This window comes from Nilaparvata lugens, chromosome 10 (assembly GCF_014356525.2).
Source record: "Nilaparvata lugens isolate BPH chromosome 10, ASM1435652v1, whole genome shotgun sequence".
In the NCBI taxonomy this organism is placed as follows: domain Eukaryota; kingdom Metazoa; phylum Arthropoda; class Insecta; order Hemiptera; family Delphacidae; genus Nilaparvata; species Nilaparvata lugens.
In genome coordinates, this window is record NC_052513.1 from 22,755,620 (window position 1) to 22,769,126 (window position 13,507).

A 13,507-nucleotide genomic window follows, 5' to 3' on the forward strand; every position below is an offset into this window, starting at 1 on the left:
CTAATTTTTGAACATTATCATCTTTGGTGATATTAGCCTATTATTCCACTTAGACCTATAAATTTCTCTAAGTAGGAATTTTTATTTATCCATCCAAATTTCAATACGTTACACATGCCCCTGGATTTGAATTCAAAATATTTTGAGAATCATCAATGTTTTCAATACAAATTCATCCTTCAACACATCGACATAATCCATAATTTATCCACCAAAAACACTCTCAGAAATTACAATAATTCGCAGACCTTATCTGCTTACGCCCCCCTTAGATCTCCATCAAATACAATATAAATTCTCCTTATCAACACAAAAATAACACAAATATAACATCTTAGACACATTTTCCCCTTTATAACCTAGTACAGTACTTTTCAAGTTTGCCGCTTGCAAGGTCGCCAACCTATTTCCATATAATACACTTGATTCTCATATAAAAATTTCTTTCAAACAATGATTTCAATGTACAAATTATGTCGCAATCACTCTAATTGAGGACTAAGACAACATCAGTCCCAACAATAGCAGCTGTAGACACCAAAACTCAGGAGAACAAGAGTTGCAACAAAAGGATGTACAAGCAGGTTGTTTGGAATAGAGTCAAACTCAATGACTTGATTAATACCAGGGCAGAATTGTCATATATTCCAGAACAAGCATCTTGGGACAACACAGTTTATCACTGTGATGAGATGACTGACTCTGAACGACAGGCCACAATTTATGCTCCAACTGTCAGAGCAAAGACTTCGAACTCCGAGAAAGTTGTGGAAGTAAGGATGGAACAAATGCCATCTCATGGCAAGTCAGATGTTAGCCTCACGGTCAACACAAAGAGGATAACCCAAGGTAGGAAATCATTCTGTGAAGACAACACAACACTCCCGCCACGCCCAACAAACATGATGGTGGTGAGGAGAGATTCAATGCCACCATTGGCTGACATGGAGGTGAAAAAGTTAACACACCCTTTGACTGTCAAAGATATAGTCTCACAGGATCCCAGACCAGGCCCGTCTAAAAATATGGATCCGGTGCTGTGCCACCACAACATAACACCAGGCAAGCGCAGACGAGCAGGTCGATCACATATAAAAGTCCGGCTACCAGATGGTCAGTGTAAATATGTGCCCGTGGACCTGGCATAGATGACGCTCATAGTGATGCCTAGATGGCTCACGCCTTTTGAGGTGGTGCCATAGAGATCTCTGATACCCCCCACCCCCCCAAGTAGGAGTGGGGTGTCACAAAGTAAAATTGTGATGAGAAAATAATGAATAATATTATTGGAAGATGCTCGGCTATCAGCAAAGCTAGCTGACCGCAGAGATAAGGAGGGTACTGATATCGCACCATTTTCCGCGCATTGAGACGATTCTTACCGCCTCTGGTGGTGACGAAACTCCATCCTCTCCACTTTGGGAGAGTATTTAGACGCCGGACGAGCCCCAGACCACAGAATTCTGCTCCCAACCTTCCTCTCCTGTACAGCGGCCCGTTGGCTGCTGTACGTCCCAGACCTCCTGTCCTTGTACAGCGGCCCATTGGCTGCTGTACGTCCCTAACCTCCCATCCTCTCAGGGCACAGCGGCCTGTTGGCTGCCGTCCCTATCCTCTCACCCTTCCAGGGCACAGCGGCCCATTGGCTGCCATCCCTATCCTTCCATCTCCCCAGGGCACAGCGGACTGTCATCTGCCGTCCCTATCCTTCCATCTCCCCAGGGGTACAGCGGACCATCGTCTGCCATCCCTATCCTTCCATCTCCCCAGGGCACAGCGGACTGTCATCTGCCGTCCCTAACCTTCCATCTCCCCAGGGCACAGCGGACCATCATCTGCCATCCCTAACCTTCTATCTCCCCAGAGCACAGCAGATGGTTGTCTGCCATCCCTAACCTTCTATTCTCCCCAGGTCACAGCGGCCCATGGCTGCAGTCCCTAGCCTTCCATTTTACCAGGGCACAGCGGCCCGTAGGCTGCCGTCCCTCCTGTCCATCCTCCCCCTTCCTTCTATACTGGAGTGGAACCGAGGCGGTAAGGCCAATACAAAATTACCTCGAAGTAGTGTCATCAGAGAAGAGAGCGACCTTCACGCCGTCAGAAGCACCAGGAGATGCTGTCCAGGCCAGCTGAGGCACAAAGACATAAGAAGAGGAACTTTGACTTGCCTCCTTTCCACGCCCTCATTATGACTGAGCTAAGTCATCCAGGAGCAACACCTGGGTATCAATCACCCACCTCTGAAGCTACTCAGAGTGTATGTGATTATATATATATATTTATATATATATATATATATATAATATATATATATATATTATATATATATATATTGTCACATTACTTTTGTTGGAGTACGCTTAGCCTCTTGCTTGGCGTCAATCGGTAGAGCATGAGAGTTATTTTAATTATATAATCTGGTCGTGGTTTTACTAGGATATATCTCACTAAAATCCTCATAGGCTCAGACATGAGCTTTCACAATAATATAATACTGATAATTCATAAAAATATATAAATATATATATATAAATATAACTTCTATCCTATAGTATTGAGGAATAAAATGAATAGTACACCATAAAGAATTTGATACATATATTAACAATATCTCAAAAATAAATCAAAGCAAAAATATATAGAGTGACAGAAAATATATAATAAAACAAAAAACGAAATCAATAAAATATCTCAAATTAATACTTTTTCTTGAGTTCTATAGCACAAAACTCTACCATGTGCTTTCACTTCTTGATCATATGCATTTGTCTGCATGTAGCTTTGACATCAACTAGCTAGCTTTGATTTCTCATTTCATTTCGAAGCACTGAGGGTGCCCTACCACTATTTCAAATATTATTCACTCACGTGCTGGATTTTCTATGAGCTGCTAATGGCGATCCTAACTCCTGGTGGTCCTGGATTATTGGTGGCCAAAGTCGTCTCTTTCAAGGGATTGAAAAATATTTAAATGACTTTTGCTCTACAATAGCATCATAAAGTCTTATGAGAAAATTCATTATTCGATTTAACTTTAAGTTATTAAAAGTTACAGTAAGATATTGCACTCTACAATTTTTGGTGACATCTCATGGTAGTGGTTGGCAGGCAAGTGGGAAGTTCTCCTTTCTCATTCACAATTTTTACTTCCGATTTCCAAATTTACATAAAATTTAAATGATCTGTTCCTCCGCCATTCATGGCTCGAATAGTTCATGCCGATCTATTAAATTATAACTCATGTTACATCTTTGATAATTTATCTGCCTCCAGGCCGTATCCAAATATAAACTGTACAACAATAATTCAAAGCAAAAATATATAGAGTGACAGAAAATATATAATAAACAAAAAACGAAATCAATAAAATATCTCAAATTAATACTTTTTCTTGAGTTCTATAGCACAAAACTCTACCATGTGCTTTCACTTCTTGATCATATGCATTTGTCTGCATGTAGCTTTGACATCAACTAGCTGATGCTTGTCGATTTGGATAACTCTATTTCATATATAAACTTCTCAAATCAGAGCATGATGAATTGACAAATCAATAATCAAAATATATATTAATTTCTATAGTTTCTAATAAATATATATTATATATCTCAGGGTGCAAGATTCGGCACCTGATGTAAATAGATAGATCAATTTATCTAATGAATCAGAGCTACATTATATTATCGCAAAATATATTATAAAAATTAATGATCATATGAACATTTGTATTATCAGCTTAGAACTTGGTATTCTTTTGATTGGTGTATCTTTTGATATAGGAATTGACTTGTTACTATTCAATAAAATATCTCTAATACCATTTTTAGACTTGTGCAAGTATTTTTACCATTTTCTTAATTTTTAAAACCCTTTCAACGAGCTAGCTTTGATTTCTCATTTCATTTCGAAGCACTGAGGGTGCCCTACCACTATTTCAAATATTATTCACTCACGTGCTGGATTTTCTATGAGCTGCTAATGGCGATCCTAACTCCTGGTGGTCCTGGATTATTGGTGGCCAAAGTCGTCTCTTTCAAGGGATTGAAAAATATTTTAATGACTTTTGCTCTACAATAGCATCATAAAGTCTTATGAGAAAATTCATTATTCGATTTAACTTTAAGTTATTAAAAGTTACAGTAAGATATTGCACTCTACAATTTTTGGTGACATCTCATGGTAGTGGTTGGCAGGCAAGTGGGAAGTTCTCCTTTCTCATTCACAATTTTTACTTCCGATTTCCAAATTTACATAAAATTTAAATGATCTGTTCCTCCGCCATTCATGGCTCGAATAGTTCATGCCGATCTATTAAATTATAACTCATGTTACATCTTTGATAATTTATCTGCCTCCAGGCCGTATCCAAAATATAAACTGTACAACAATAATTCATAAATTCTTAACATTTATAGAAATATATACAAATATATTTGAATTGGCTCACTATTACCGCCTATCAATTGCTACCATTTGATTGGTGCATGCAAGTTATTAAAGTAGACATGTGCCTAGGAGCCTCCTACTTCCTTAATACATAAAATTATCTTTGTCTGGGTTTTTTAATACGTTTTTTACATGCAAAGTAATTTTTTTAAGATTATAGGTTGATTCTCATATTACAACAATCAGCCATGTGGATTTTTTGGTTCCTCAAGTTGTATACTATTTCGTTACAATAAGTTTCTGCCAAGGTGTTTGGCTAGATTCTACGTTATGTGACTCAGTTGAACATTAGGTCGCCGGTCAATAGATATTTTACGCCTAACCTCAAATTTTCAATATTTTATATAATATTATATAGGTAGCAAAATTATTTTCATTTCTATTCGGCCGTTATAAATTCAGCCATAATGCCTGATATTATCTAATTTTTGAACATTATCATCTTTGGTGATATTAGCCTATTATTCCACTTAGACCTATAAATTTCTCTAAGTAGGAATTTTTATTTATCCATCCAAATTTCAATACGTTACACATGCCCCTGGATTTGAATTCAAAATATTTTGAGAATCATCAATGTTTTCAATACAAATTCATCCTTCAACACATCGACATAATCCATAATTTATCCACCAAAAACACTCTCAGAAATTACAATAATTCGCAGACCTTATCTGCTTACGCCCCCCTTAGATCTCCATCAAATACAATAATAAATTCTCCTTATCAACACAAAAAATAACACAAATATAACATCTTAGACACATTTCCCCCTTTATAACCTAGTACAGTACTTTTCAAGTTTGCCGCTTGCAAGGTCGCCAACCTATTTTCATATAATACACTTGATTCTCATATAAAAAATTTCTTTCAAACAATGATTTCAATGTACAAATTTTCTGGGGCTTATACTTCATTATAATTCCTAGGTCTTACTCCAATAATTTTCTATATATCAAGTACAATTCTTCTCTTTTGCTACATTTGGTTTTGGCTTTGATAGTAACTAGTTTCAATTGAGGTTTTTTCAGTAACAACATGGCATAAAACAATGGTAATAAAATATAAAACATATAATAAATATATTAACACTAATAAATACGATAAATAACAATATATAAATAACTTTTTGGGTACAAAACTTGTCTTCATAAACATATGTTTGAGCGCTATGTGCCGTGCTATGAATTTAGAAAGTTAATTTTGAATTTTGAATTTAGAAGCACACACAATATAACTTAATAAAAGGGATGCTTGATAAACATACCTAGTGCTAGAGAACGGGAAACCAGAAATGACAAGAGAGACAACGAAATAGAGAGAAGGTATCAATTATATTGTCACCTCTTACAGTTAAATTCAACAATTAATAAAACAAAAGGAAGTTACATTTGAAAACCGAACATAAAATTACTAAAATTAAAAGTTATATCTGAAATAGTCAATACGGTAATAACCTACTCCGTATGCTCTACATTTGAAAACGTTTTAGATTGAATCATAAAAGCTTGAAGGACTCTAATTTCAAAAGAGCAATTATTGAAAATTATCATAGATATGTCTCAGAAGTTAATCATAAATAACAATAAATATTTTAAGAAAAGATCCACATAAAATTCATAAATTCTTAGAACATTAAATTTTGAACACACTTGGAAACTTTAAAACACTATCAAAACATTATCAAATATTAATGATCCCCCCAATAATAACTATTCAGTATCTTTATATCATGAACGCTGCAAGGACAAACATTCCTCAAGTATCACATCATGGTATACTACCTTAAAAAAACTATTCAAAAATATATGTCATCAAAACAAATTTAGGAAAGGTTAGGGTCCTTGAAACTTCATTTGATCCTTTACAACTTCAAGATGAGAATTATTTTAAAACATTAAATTTAATCAATAAGGGACCTTTAAAAAAATTCATGTACTCATTCAACTTTTAGTAGTTTAGAAGATTATAATTATTTATAAATTTAAAGAAAACTGAAATTCCCAGCTGGATCCTTACAGAGAAAATATGGCCTCACTTTTCAATGTAAAGATACAACCGAAAATCTATTACTCAAATCAAATTAATAAAAATTAATAATCTATCTATCCCCAATAATATCTCAAAATTATGATTTAACAAAAGTCTAATTCCGCACGTTTTAATTGATTGAAAGTCTGTTGTCACTAAAACCCATTTTGTCACATCCGGAGTTCCTGGGACGTTCGTTCAATTTGGAAAAGGTTGTTACCTCATAGCTGTTTCTTCAAAATGAATCTAGGCTCGGTGATCGAGCTCTACACGTCCAGATGGACAGGAGACAGCATACCCCAAGCTAGGACGGCCATCGATTCAGAGGCGTCTCAGCGGCTTAAAGACACACGTTCATGAACCCATGAAATGATAGATTCGTACGTTGATCCCATACTAGATGTTCCCGTACTTACACCGCTGTTAGAATAAGAAAATAAACTAGGATAATACAAATTAACTTAACTTCAGTAATATAATAAAATCAACCTATATTAGGTTATATAAACTCAAATCAAGATTATTACTTAAAAACATAAATAGGCATTACCTACTTCAATCTCTTGATTTAAAAGAATAGAATTTATTTGTAATAAGGGTTACGCCCTATACACAAAGCGATGAGTACATAGTATTCCATAATAGGCCTACATAATTCACAAGTTGATTGAATTACTTCATAATAAGGTATTTCGAGTATTGTTGTTAGTTTAGTCAGTTCTCTTACATAAATCACATTTATGGTGTAATTTAAAAGAATAAATTACATGATAGGTGTTTCCTAAATAATCATGAAAGCTTTTTGTTAGAATAAAAGACAAATAAAATCTATAACCAAAAATACTGATATAATAATATACTGTAAACATCAGTCAACACAGTCTGTGTACATCTGTGTAAACAACAGTAATTGAAATTTAGGTTAATAGCTTCCTCTTCAAAATAGTTTAAATCAAACAAATATCTTAATTCCTACTAATAGGTATTCTAAATTTCTACAAAACATATATCGTTAATTTTCTTACATTACAATAAATACTTTGATGGAAGCTTTCTTTGAAGATATTTTCCTTAATAATATTATAAATCTATGACGTACCTTTAGTAGCGGTTATAGGAGAAAAATCTCCATTGTGAGGTTACAATCTGATACTCTCTCTCTCTCTCTTCTTAATTAAAGCAACTACAGAGGCAAAAGACTAAAAATGCTGCTGGAACAAAAGGTTCCAGAGCCAAATACTAAAAAAGCTGGCATGGAAGCCATGGTAAACACCAAGTTCTGATCAGACTACATTATTTAGTACTGCTTATGTCGGAGGACAGACGCTGAGTGAAGCCACTTCGCTTTTCTCGTCTTGATGTGGACAGCTGTGTGATCGTCCATGCTAGATAGACCCAACCAACACCAACTGTGATTGGCAGTTACTATTCTCTAGAAAAATTTCCACCAATAGAAAGGGACGTTACAACTACAATTCAAGATACATTCTCCCACCAAGTGACAGCTATTTTTCCTAGGCAGCTATAAATTCCTTACCTTATAAGGTCGTGAACCAGACTTATATTCTAGTAAAAATGTTGATCTTCCCACAACTTCTACACACACACCTATAGAGTCGACACTACACAACGCAAAAAGCAAGGTTCATGAACTAGACTGTTGGTCCAGGAAAATTGATGTTATTCCTAGGATCCTAGCTTCTATGCACACACTTACAGAGTCAACACAACACACCGGAGAAAAGCAGAACAGCAAAATCCATTTTCATAACAGGCTAACTTCTCAGGCTAATTCGCATAATTTTCATCACTCATAATTGTAACAATATTTATTGCTACAGCTACATACTTTCAATCTAGATGGCTTTGTCCAGCTGGCTACTGATCTACATTTCCGTCTCTGACGTCATAATTCTCTGGCTTTTCTGTTCTACTGTACAAAACTGACCTATTGATCACATTTCCCACATTTAAGGTAATTTAATTAATTTATTTTTCACTATCTTCGCTTGTGTCCTTTTTTATATGATGTAGATTACTAAAATACATACTTAAAAAATTGTTCTTTGACTGTTTCAGGCTTCTAATGGCTGGAAGGGATCAAATGTTGGATTTGTTGCGATGCGGTCTATGCCAAGATTGAATTTATTATGATAGGTCAGTAATTGGTTTGATAATGATGTTTTCCTTCTTATCTTGACTTCTTATCGTATTTACTTCAAATTCGATGATATTGCATGTAAAAATTTCATGGCTTTCCCATATTTTCTTGTGTTTCTGCTTGTAGCTATGTTGTAGGCCAGTTAGGTTATCTGCTATCCATTTGTTATTGATAGATGAGGCTGTCCTAATTGATAGTTTATCCATCATAAATTTAAAACCCTTGTATCTGGTGTATCTTTTTGAACAATTCCTTGCTTCATTTATGGTAATTCCTTTTAATCTGTTCTTTTTCCAATCATCCTGTAGTCTTAGCTCATCCTTCCATGCATGTTGTCCTCCCAGTCCTGATGTCGGTCGGGTGTCCTCCTCGGGCGTTTCCATCTCCGGGCCTTGCGGTGCATGCTCCTCTTCTCCCGAATGCTGTCCTCTCGTTCTTCCATCTTGGGGTCCTTGGTCTGCTGTGGGGTCGAATGATGCGCGGGTGCGGTGGCGGTCTCCTCCTGGCGACTGTTTGTTTTCTCCGGTGGTAATGGGTCTTCGGTGGGAAACAATATACTTAAAATGGGTTGTTGCTTGTGGCTGGTTTTAATTGCATGGTGGGTGGCGGTTTTTGGTGTTGGTATCTGTTCTTCCAATAATAATTTCAGTGAATTGTTCCTACAAGTATTATGTGATGCTGAAGTATCTTTATTTTCTTTATTTGTTTTTTCTGAGCTTGTAGGTGTTATATCAGGGGTATCATATATTCGGAATTGTTTAGATGTAGTCTTCTCTGTGTTTGGTGGTGGGTTATCTTGTGTTTTTTGTTGATTCAATCTGGACGCATGTGCTAATATATAATTTGTACTTATTTGATGAGGTGGCAGTTTGTAATTTCTGTTATAATTATTCTGAGTGTAACCATTATCTGTGTTTAATCGATCACGGCCATCATAATAATTCCTGCGATTATTTTGCTCTGAGTAATGATTTGTTGTGCAGTTTTGAAAATTTCTACTATTCCAATTGTTATTTTGTTCGCGCTCATAGCGGCATTGAAATTGAGGAGCAGATCGAGAGTGATCCTATGATACTGGTTCATAGGTTTGGCTGGTATACTGACTAATTTTTGAATTATGTTGATTCTGTGTGTACATTTGATCTGATCGGTGATTTGATATTGCCATCACAGATTGTATGCCATATAGATGATTTATTAATTGTTTGCAATCAGTAATGGGTTGGGTGGCGAGCGCCATTCTAACTTGATAAGGTAGCTTCTTTAAAATAATACTCCCTAATGCGGATTTGTTAATCGCTCGTTCAGCTGAGAATTCTTGAACTGAAGGGCAGTGATGAAAGTGGTACATGCACAGTCTAAATTAGGATTGAAATCGCATGATATGATATCCGCTAGCACGTCCAACTGTTTACTTCTGCTTCAATACTGTTCCAGGAAGACAGTGATAAACTCATCCAATGATAAAAACTCATTGGCTCTACTCCGAAAAAACATCAGGGGTTCGCCACTTAATAAGCTGGTCAAACGGAGTCGCCACATACCCCAAGAGGTGGGTTCAAGAGTCTGTGCTAATTTTATTTGGTCAATGAATGGTTGAGGTTGCAAATGGCAATCCGTATTATCAAATTTACTCAGTCCCTGCAGTATACTATGTGGATTTATGCCATCTGTTTGAATTCCAGGAGGTTGCTGCTGGATATAATTTTCTAATGCTGTTATTCTCTCATGTGCCATCTGCCATTGATTATTACTTGCAATATTATCAGCATTTACTTCTTGATTTAATTGAGTTATAGTGGATTTTTGTATTTGCAGAGTTCCTTTTAAAGCTTTACATGTTTCTGTGTTCTGATTAAGATTACCGTGTAATTGGTTCATTTGTGTGTATATACTGGTTTGTTTATTTTGAATAGCTGTGATATTATTGGTATTTTTATCCACTGTAGTAGAGATATTTTGGTTAGCAGCTGTAATCTGTTTTTTAATTTCCTGTTGGCAATCAGCTCTAATGCTGGTTGTTATTTCTTGAATAGGCGCTGTGGATTGTATTACTAGACTATCTATCCTCTCGTTTAGTTCACAAGTGAATGTATCTAACCTTTCTGACAATCCTGCTGTAACTTTGTCCTGACTTTCCTTTTGCGAATTTAGCATTACCTTCAGTTCCTCCCTATGACATTTTACCTTGCTATCGATAGTATCTAACCTTCGTCCTAATGATTGTATGGCGTCCATTGTCTCTTCGAAGCCCTGTTTATTTGTCTCTTTAATTGTGGTTGTTTCTTTTTTGATCTCCTGTATCATATTACTCATGGAGTTCTGCAACATGATAGTGAACATACTGGTAGTTTGTCCCATTATTACCTTGGTTGCTGGATCTAGATCCGTATCTGAAAACATGCTCTGTTTTGTCAGATGTGCCTCTGCCTCCGGGGATACTGGATCTGCGGGCTGCTCCTCGCCCCCCTCGAAGTTGATCTTTGCTATCCTCTGGTTCAATGGTGCGTCAGTGGCATCGATTCGAGTGGATGATAGAGGTTGCAGACCTTGTGAATCGGAAACTATCGACCTGACACTTCCTGGTTTCCTTTCTTGTGGCATATTGGCATCTACCATGGTGGGGTTTGATGTGCTGGGAGTCGACAAAGTGGGATCTGTACAACCGCCATACATATATGAAACTTTGGAGTTTGCGGGAGTGTGGTTCATTATGCTAATGTGTCAAATACTGATTAAAAGTGATGAATAATATGCAAAGAGTATTTAGAAAGGACACAAATGAAGATTCACAGTGAAACAGTTATGTGCAAAGTGCTTGGATAACCATGAACAAGGTATTTATACTTAAGTTTTTTATAATGCTCTAGTACTTCAATATTGGAATGTCGATTCCTGATTGGCTTATATACAAAATAATAATGACTAGATTAGCAGTTTAGGCCCATAAAATATAATAGCTCTCTATAAAAATATATTTTCCACAATAATAAATAAAAATTTCTTTATAAAATAATTTCTTCTTGTTTGAAGCTATTGATTCCCAAAAAGTAATTAGTTACTTGCCTACCTTCCTCAATAGAATTATTATTCTATTATCTATTCACGACAAATTTCAATATGCCTATACTTGTCTTTAGTTATTATCATCAATATAGGTCTTGACCTGATTTCAATAATTATTTAATGAGCTCTGCTCTCATCATCAGTCCCACGTTGGGTACGACATGTTATGTCACGTTACTTTTGGTGGAGTACGCTTAGCCTCTTGCTTGGCGTCAATCGGTAGAGCATGGGAGTTATTTGAATAATTATAGAATCTGGTCGTGGTTTTACTAGGATATAATCTCATTAAAATCTTCATAGGCTCAGACATGAGCTTTCACAATAATATAATACTGATAATTCATAAAAATATATATATAAATATAACTTATATCCTATAGTATTAAGGAATAAAATGAATAGTACACCATAAAGAATTTGATACATATATTAACAAATATCTTAAAAATAAATCAAAGCAAAAATATATAGAGTGACAGAAAATATATAATAAAACAAGAAACGAAATCAATAAAATATCACAGATTAATACTATTTCTTGATTCCATAGCACAAAACTCTACCATGTGCTTTCACTTCTTAATCATATGCATTTAGCATTTAGTCTGCATGTAGCTTTGACATCAACTTGCTGATGCTTGTCGATTTGGATAATTCTATTTCATATATAAACTTCTCAAATCAGAGCATGATGAATTGACAAATCAATAATCAAAATATATATTAATTTCTATAGTTTCTAATAAATATATATTATATATCTCAGGGTGCAAGATTCGGCACCTGATGTAAATAGATAGATCAATTTATCTAATGAATCAGAGCTACATTATATTATCGCAAAATATATTATAAAAATTAATGATCATATGAACATTTGTATTATCAGCTTAGAACTTGGTATTCTTTTGATTGGTGTATCTTTTGATATAGGAATTGACTTGTTACTATTCAATAAAATATCTCTTATACCATTTTTAAACTTGTGCAAGTATTTTTACCAATTTCTTAATTTTTAAAACCCTTTCAATGAGCTAGCTTTGATTTCTTATTTCATTCCGAAGCACTGAGGGCACCCTATCACTATTTCAAATATTATTCACTCACGTGCTGGATTTTCTATGAGCTGCTGATGGCGATCCAAACTCCTGGTGGTCCTGGATTATTGGTGGCCAAAGTCGTCTCTTTCAAGGGATTGAAAAATATTTAAATGACTTTTGCTTTACAATAGCATCACAAAGTCTTATGAGAAAATTAATAATTTGATTTAACTTTAAGTTATTGGAAGGTACAGTGAGATATTGCACTCTACAATTTTTGGTGACATCTCATGTTAGTGGTTGGCAGGCAAGTGGGGAAGTTCTCCTTTCTCATTCACAATTTTCACTTCCGATTTCCAAATTTACATGAAATTTGAATAATCTGTTCCTCCGCCATTCAAGGCTCAAATAGTTTGTGTCAATCTATTGAATTATTACTTATGTTACATCTATGATAATTTATCTGCCTTTGGGCCGTATCCAAAACATAAACTGTACAACAATAATTCATAAATTTTTAACATTTATAGAAATATATACGAATATATTTGAATCAGCTAACTACTACCGCCTATCAATTGCTACCATTTGATTGGTGCATGCAAGTTATTATAGTATACATGCGCCTAGGAACCTCCTACTTCCTTAATACATTAAATTATTTCTGTCTGGGTTTTTTAATACGTTTTTTACATGCAAAGTAATTTTTTATAGGTTGATTCTCATATTACAACAATTGGACATGTGGATTTTTTGGTTCCTT